Source organism: Arachis stenosperma, chromosome 4 (genome assembly GCF_014773155.1).
Source record: "Arachis stenosperma cultivar V10309 chromosome 4, arast.V10309.gnm1.PFL2, whole genome shotgun sequence".
Taxonomy (NCBI): Eukaryota; Viridiplantae; Streptophyta; class Magnoliopsida; order Fabales; family Fabaceae; genus Arachis; species Arachis stenosperma.
Window position 1 is genome coordinate 116,844,230 of NC_080380.1, and position 7,301 is coordinate 116,851,530.

The 7,301-nt window shown below is 33.8% G+C and overlaps 1 long non-coding RNA gene across 5 annotated transcripts; it reads right to left on the reverse strand.

Annotated features, from left to right (window-relative positions):
* Nucleotides 1-208: 208 nt before the first annotated feature.
* LOC130974131 (uncharacterized) lies at nt 209-6,676 on the reverse strand. Of its 5 annotated transcripts, none has more exons than XR_009084427.1 (15): nt 6,442-6,676; nt 5,324-5,427; nt 5,141-5,214; nt 4,923-5,045; nt 4,678-4,797; nt 4,470-4,583; nt 4,296-4,335; nt 3,448-3,518; nt 3,189-3,296; nt 2,809-3,059; nt 2,324-2,555; nt 1,617-2,249; nt 1,314-1,399; nt 989-1,094; nt 209-524 (listed from the first exon to the last, which is right to left on the reverse strand). It is a non-coding gene; the product is annotated as an uncharacterized LOC130974131 (long non-coding RNA). The 5 variants fall into 5 exon arrangements; XR_009084429.1 differs by having other exon boundaries at nt 1,617-2,005; nt 2,178-2,249; nt 4,923-5,214; XR_009084428.1 differs by having other exon boundaries at nt 1,617-1,658; nt 1,867-2,249; nt 4,923-5,214.
* Nucleotides 6,677-7,301: the final 625 nt, after the last annotated feature.

The following is a 7,301-nucleotide window of genomic DNA, read 5'->3' on the forward strand; positions in this document are numbered from 1 at the left end:
GATAAATTTTTCGTCTGTAATTTGAACCTTAGAAAATCATCCCACACTCTAAATACAGACAGAAAATTCGTCTGTAAATCTATCAGTAAGATAAAATAGAATTTTTTATAAAATTTTTCTATTGCAAAATAAATACTTTAAATTTGTTTTCAAAATTTACTCCATCAAACACACTGTAAATTGAAAAAAAAGAAAGCCAAAAATCACATAGATAAACATAATATTCATTTCATGATACTATAAAATTGGATGTTATTTTTCAACACCATTATCCATTATCTCACTGTCTCAATAAAAATATACCCCAAAATTTCTTTTAAACTACAACAGAGAAGGGCAGGACTTTCAACCTAAATTTTAAAACTATTTCCTCATGCTCTCTTTAAAGTTTAAACTCTCCAATCTAATCTGAGTTGCATGATTCTTCACTCCATGGTAGACTCTTGTGTGGATGAAACTTGAAAGTATTTGTTCATCTACTTCTTCTTTGATTTGTTTGTATTTGACTGAGCATATGTAGTTCTCTGATGTCAAAAAAATAGGATATGAACAGATTTCAGAAGCCTAGCAATGTTTTATAGGATTAAGAAAAAGTGAAGGAGGATAACAAAAACACAAAGTCCTGTGAAAGCATACTGAAATCTTTACATTACGTAAGCTCACATATATGCAAGTACTGCTAGAAGCAAAGCAATCATAACTGATACAACAAAGCAACCAAAAACGTTGATTTTCCATGGATAATTGATAATTGCAACAACATATATCTCTACTACCTCATGGAGTTAAATGATCCTGAAGCCCCCCTTGACTTTATTACATTCACATTTCTCAGTCTCCTTTTTTTTATTCATAAAAGTCAAACAAAAGTCTCAACTTACTAAATACATCAAGTGAAAGCAAATATGGAAATAAATGCAATGACAACTAAATATGTTTCTACACATAAACGAAGAATGCTACTTTGAAAACATGGATATCACCGTACCTCAAAATTTCCAACAAAGCCAAGCCTCTTTCAGCAGCATGGTAGCATGAACACTAACATGTTTTTTGATGAGTTCATTATGAATCACCCTCAACATCTCAATCATCTTCAGTGCAACAAAGACATAGATTACACAACCTTGTGATTGCTATATCACAATTTTCTAGAATGGTATGATTAAAACTAATCGAATTTCTTGCAATGATGCATGGAACTATTCCCATGAATTCACATAAGAATAAAGAATGCACTCTAAATTTTAGAGCACATATAACAGATAAGCAAAGAGACATGTATGAGGAGTGACATGGTGGAAGAGACGGACCTTATGCTAGAAGTATTGCTAGCAGTCACAGTACCACCATTCTGCTTGAAGTTTGCTCTAAGCTTCTTTAACTTTGCAGCATCAAACTAGCCACAAGAACAATAATGTAGGTATTAATCAAAATGCACAAATCTCCATCATAATCTAATGCCAAGCAAGTCATAAAGACCATGAATCAAGTAAACTGCGAACCGTAAAAAGTCAGAAGAACTTCTGAACTAAATAACAGAAGTAATCACACCAACATTAACCATTATATGATACCATATTAACAAAGCTTAATTTTAGGGTGTTCAGAAGAACCTTAACCTTGGCGGTACCAAAAGGCTAGATGCTGAGATAACACTGAAAAGAAAAATAATAATGAACTGAATAATTCCCCTTGCCTTCCAAAAATCAACAACAGATACATATTTTTTTATTACCGAACTGATGTGAATTTGGTGACAAATTTCTCTAGTTATACCAATAGAGGCAGGAGATACCACAAAAGAAAAAAAGGGAAAAAATCATAAAGAAATACATAAGCATAGCATGAAATATATTACATAACCTGCTCATCTCTTGTTATGACATGCTGATCTGCACATAGTTCTGTACAAACTCCCATGCCAAAGTCATTATAGACATTCCAAAGCCCATCTTTGATCATACTATCAATGATCGTATCATGTCCATATCGAGACCCCTTCCTATTTTACAAGTGCAATATATACAAGAAAAACCCAGCAAAGAAATGGGGAGCTTCTAGAAATAGAAAAAATAACCTTTTGACAACAAAAATGATATGTTATTGTTATGGATCATAAGAACCATCACATAGTTAAAATTACTGTTATAGTTACGGTTGTAGAGGAAACTCACAGTCAAAACAAGAAGGAAATAGAATAGAAGAAGGTCGATGTTAGACTTTGAGAAGCCAAGCAAGGTAGTTCTCTGCAACAAAGGCATATATTAGCAATTTGGTCTTGGAAAAGATTGGACATAGAGATGTTGAAGTGAAAGAATACCGATGAGTTGGGCAATAATCAAAGTAGTTCTGTCAGAATTGGGTTCATTCCAAACCCTGGTTGAGTACCATACGCATCCCCCACTTCTTCACTTCCAAATGCATGTTAATCCAAGTTATTTATCAAGGTTTTGTGTGTGATGCATGGTAACTCCCCTGTATTTGGAGCTACCCCTCGAAAAACCAGTGCTCTGCCTACGCAGAATATGCACATCCTTTGTAAAGTTACTCATCTGCATCAGAAGAAAAAAAATCAAAGATGCTATGACTACAACTTCCATAAAATCTTTTCAATTTTTCTTTACAAAAAACCCTCAAACTTGCTCAAATAACTCCTTATTTGTAGGGTACTACAAATTCAAACACAGATCCCCTATTTTTATATTTTTTATTTATTGAAGAAAATTAGCAACACCAATAAATAAACTTTTCAACTGTAAATTGAGAAAATTCTATCAATTTGCTATAATCGAGAAGAAGCATTACCAAAGAAGAAGCCATTAACTGAATTAAATTTCTGTTCTAGAAGGACGTGTAAGATTCTCTTCCTTCTTTGTTAGCATCTGTAGTGCCCTTGACATGGTTGGCCTCAAGGAAGGGTTCTCTTGTGTGCATAGAAGTACTATGTGCACCACTCTTAAAATCTCATATTTCTCATTAATATTGTTATCTGAAACTAGATCAAATAGCTCTTCTGAAACTATATACATCTGCCTTTTCTGTTAACTGACCATAATCTGTACAATATGAAAATATTTCAATATATAATTTATTAACTCTTAGAAATAAATGACCAAACAAACAAGTTTTATGGAAAGAAAATGCCAATGAACATAAAAAGTTAAAAAGAAGAGGCTGATTGATACCTTTTCAGCAGAAGAGGCTGAAGCCTGAAGCTGCTCGTTCCTTTCTTCCAATTTCTTTTGCAATCTTCCAATTTCAAACTCCATGCTCTTGGCTTTAGTCTCTGCTTCCTGCATGATTAAAGAAAAATTCCATTTAAAAAAAAACATGACCCCACAACTCAAAAAGTAGAAATAATTGATATCAAAATTTGAAAAAAGACACAGAAGGTAGCAACTCAAAAATTGAAAATAAAAGAATCTTAAGTTCATAACCTTGTACCTTTCTTGTTAAGGTTTCTTTGGCATAAGATTGTTCCTGTGAAGCAAGACAGTTTCGAACATCCTTCAACTCTGCAGCCAAAGACACCACGTTGCGCTTGAAACTCTGCTTCTTTTCGTTCAAATCCTTCAATAGTGGATCAATATCTCTTGCTAATGCTACACTCGTCACTAAACAAGATGATGATGGTTTCTTAGATGCTGACATGACCAATTTTTTTTAGGTTCTTTAACTATGCACGTCTCTACTATAACAATAATAATAATAAAAATAACATGTTACATATATGGTGTAATGAAATTGTGTTTTGTATTGTTTATGAACAAAAATAAGATTTTATGGACCAAAGATCAGAAGTTTACTTTACTGGTCCATCGCTTGAAAACATTTACTATACTTAATTCACTCTGCCATGTGAAATAAACATGGTAGTTGGTACAATTAATATATAATCAATAAAATAAAATGGAAATAGCAAATTTATTAAAATAAAATGATAATAACAATAGAAAACACAAAGTGGCTTAGAAAGTACTGGAACCAAATTTGAATTGCTCTAGTAATAAAATAAAATAGAATATACCAATCAGATACTGGTAACAAAGATTAAAAAGAAAAAGGGCTTCAACTTAATTTTCTGATTCACGAAAAGGTTGCTACTGTATTCAAATTTTAAAGTTCTCTTTTCTACAACTAGATACTAGATATAATCCATCCGTCGACAAAATTCAAATTTGCCAAAGGGGCTGCATCCCTTATCAGGGGAATCAAGCTTCAACGCAAGGCATTACAATAATACATAGCTCCAATTGAAAAAAATTAAAAAAATTAATGTTACAGTTACATACCATCTTGTTTCGTAGTACTCTTTTCTCCAGCTGTGATAGCCTGATTCTCAAACAGGAATAGTTCATTACTAATTAGATCAGAAAAGTTCATTGGCATCAAATAGTTTAATAAAATTTAATTTCAAATTATATAAAACCACTTCAACTGCTAGGAAGAAGAGAAGGAGGACTCACCGAAACAGAACTGGCCAAATGGCTGGTGGGGAGGCCGGTGGTGTTTGACTCTTTCATGGAACGCAATATATCACAGCCATCAATAAGTGGTAAATAAACTTAGATTCCCAAACTCTGGAAATAGAATTGTGTAGCCATTACATAAAAAAATAGTTTATGCACTTTCACTTTCATGTTAGAGAGAGTGTATTAAATAAAAGATTTATACTGTTTCAGAAAGCATTGGTACTTCAGCTTGAACTTGTTGGTTCATCTCAGATGAGTTATACGAGTTTACAAGAATCTAGATTACTGCACTTGACAACCTTTATTTTCCCACACACCAGGCCTGAAAATGTTTTAATTTGAGAGGGAGAAACAAGTAAGTAGTTAATTTGAGAAAATGTCCAAAATGATGCAGTCACATATGAAAATTGGCATTGATTGTATGAAATACCACAGTTAGCAACTTACGCATCAAAAAATAGCCCAGCATCACTGAGACACTTCACTTTTGACAAAACACATTCCTTTCGGCATCAGATCCTCCATTGCAACCATCCAAATGCGCTGTCCTCAAAATTGTAGACGTGCAGCCTATCTTAGTAGACAACATTCACTTAGTTTTGTGTGGTAACCCTTATTCTATGAATGTCGTTACCAATGTGTTATCTCTGAGATTCAAACTCTACCTTATGTTCACTGTCCCCAACAAAAGAGGCACCATCATAATAACAAATTTTCACTCTATTCCAGTTGAAAAAATCTACAATCACAAATGAATAAGAAGTGAAACGAGATGGTTAACTCTATAGGTAGAAGAACAGAAAAACACAAAGGGAGCAGCAATCAAAGTAGTTCAATTGAATGGAAACCTGGATTTTGTTCAGCCTTATTGCTTAATATTCCTGTAAAAGGTATCTCCTTTTCCATGAATGCTGAAGATCCACGCTAAGTTTTCTTGCGATAAATGCATGTCCTGACAATATATTTAGACAAAAAATTCTGTTTCAAATTTAAATTATACAAAAATAAAATTTGAATTTCAACACTTAATTAAAGAAACAAAAGAAACTTCCTAGTACACTTTCATAATAGGCAAGTTCATTGTCGATTCTTTGAGGACTCAAATCAGTTTATTTGTGAATTTGGTTAAGAATATAAGGACTTGCTAACCAGGCATTTGAGATAAATGCATTAAGAATTCCATTTGGAGCTATTCCTAACACAGTTTCTTCCAATTCTTATACGGAAGGCCGTTAGAAATAGGCACTTAACATGCACTAATGACATTGCATTTAGATTATCTTTTTAAGATAGTAAATACATTAATTCGTTTATTTTATTTACATAAACAAAATTCTTGACAAAGTTATGCTTAACCTCCCCCCCCCCACAAAAAAAGAAAAAGGAAAGAAAGGAGCATGATAATGCCCTCAGAGACATTGCGTCGAACACATGATAGACGTGAATATATTATAACATTATCTCCAACATAAACATGAAAGTTAACACCATAAAAATAAGTAGAAGCCATGCAGGTGCACACATTACAACTAACAAGTATTTATTTGAAGGAATGATATATCGATCACAAACAGTAAACGGGAAAAGATGGAGATTTTGAAGCACAACGAAGCAGAACCACCACAAATGTACAAATTTTATCATCTACCGTTTATACACCACAAGGAAAATCTAACCAGAGAAGATTCTAATCGCTGCACTTCCTGAAGACAAAAATCATTCAAAATTAAATTGAAATAGGGAGTGAATAAATAAATAAATACATAAGTTATCTTGAACGAAAAGCTAGGGTTCGAAGAGAAAGACAAGTTTACAAAGTGAGAGTAAGATTGATAATGTTGTTGCTAGGGTTTGTTGGTTTGTTAGTATGTAATGGTTTCGATTCCTAAAGCCATAACTGAACAGCACAGGAACTATGATTTCAAATGAGAAGAATTCAAAAATTGAAAGCCATGCAAAACCATACCTGAACTGGTGGATGAGGATGACCAGCGAATGGCAGTTGCTGTCAGTGATGAGATCGTGGACGGAGCGATGGAGAGAGCGACAGCGGTGAAAGAAGCTCCTATGATGGAGAGAACGTGGACGGAGAGAGGAAGAAGCTTTGAGAGGATAGGATCTGAGAGGATGGGTTCTGAGAGGATAGGAAGAAGATCCTATTAAGGAGAGTGTGGAGTGTGAATGCATCGCGAGAGGATAGGATGTGAGTTAGGTTAACTCAATATTTTCGAGGGAAATTTTTAAATTACAGACGGATTTTTTGTCTGTAATAATTTAATAAAACTCATCATTTTGTCTATTTAATTACAGACGGAAAATCCATCTGTAATTATTTTCTACGAAAAAAATTAATTTTTCCGACGAAATTATCGATGAATTCTCTTTTCCGTCTGTAATTTATGCTAATTCATTTTTTTGTTTTCCGACAAAAAAGCCCTTTGAAATTTTGTATGTATTTCCATAGGATAAAATCCGTCGGAAATATCCGTCTGTAATAACTAATTTTCTAGTAGTGTGCTGATGGAGGACCTAGTCTCTGTCATGAAACTGTGAGTGGTCTTAGAGAGATCGAAGACTATAGTGCCTAAGTCAAAAGGCTCTGCTTAGAAGTCTCCATCTGTTGCTGAGAAGGTGAGAATGGTCTGTTATTGAACCTATTCTGGTTTATTCCACCTTGATTGTTGTTGAAGCCTTGTTGAGGCTTCTGTTGATCCCTCCATGAAAAGTTGGGATGATTCCTCCATGATGGGTTGTAGGTGTTTCCATAAGGCTCATTGTTGGTATTCCCAGAGAAATTTCCCATATAGTTAACCTCCCCCATCATGG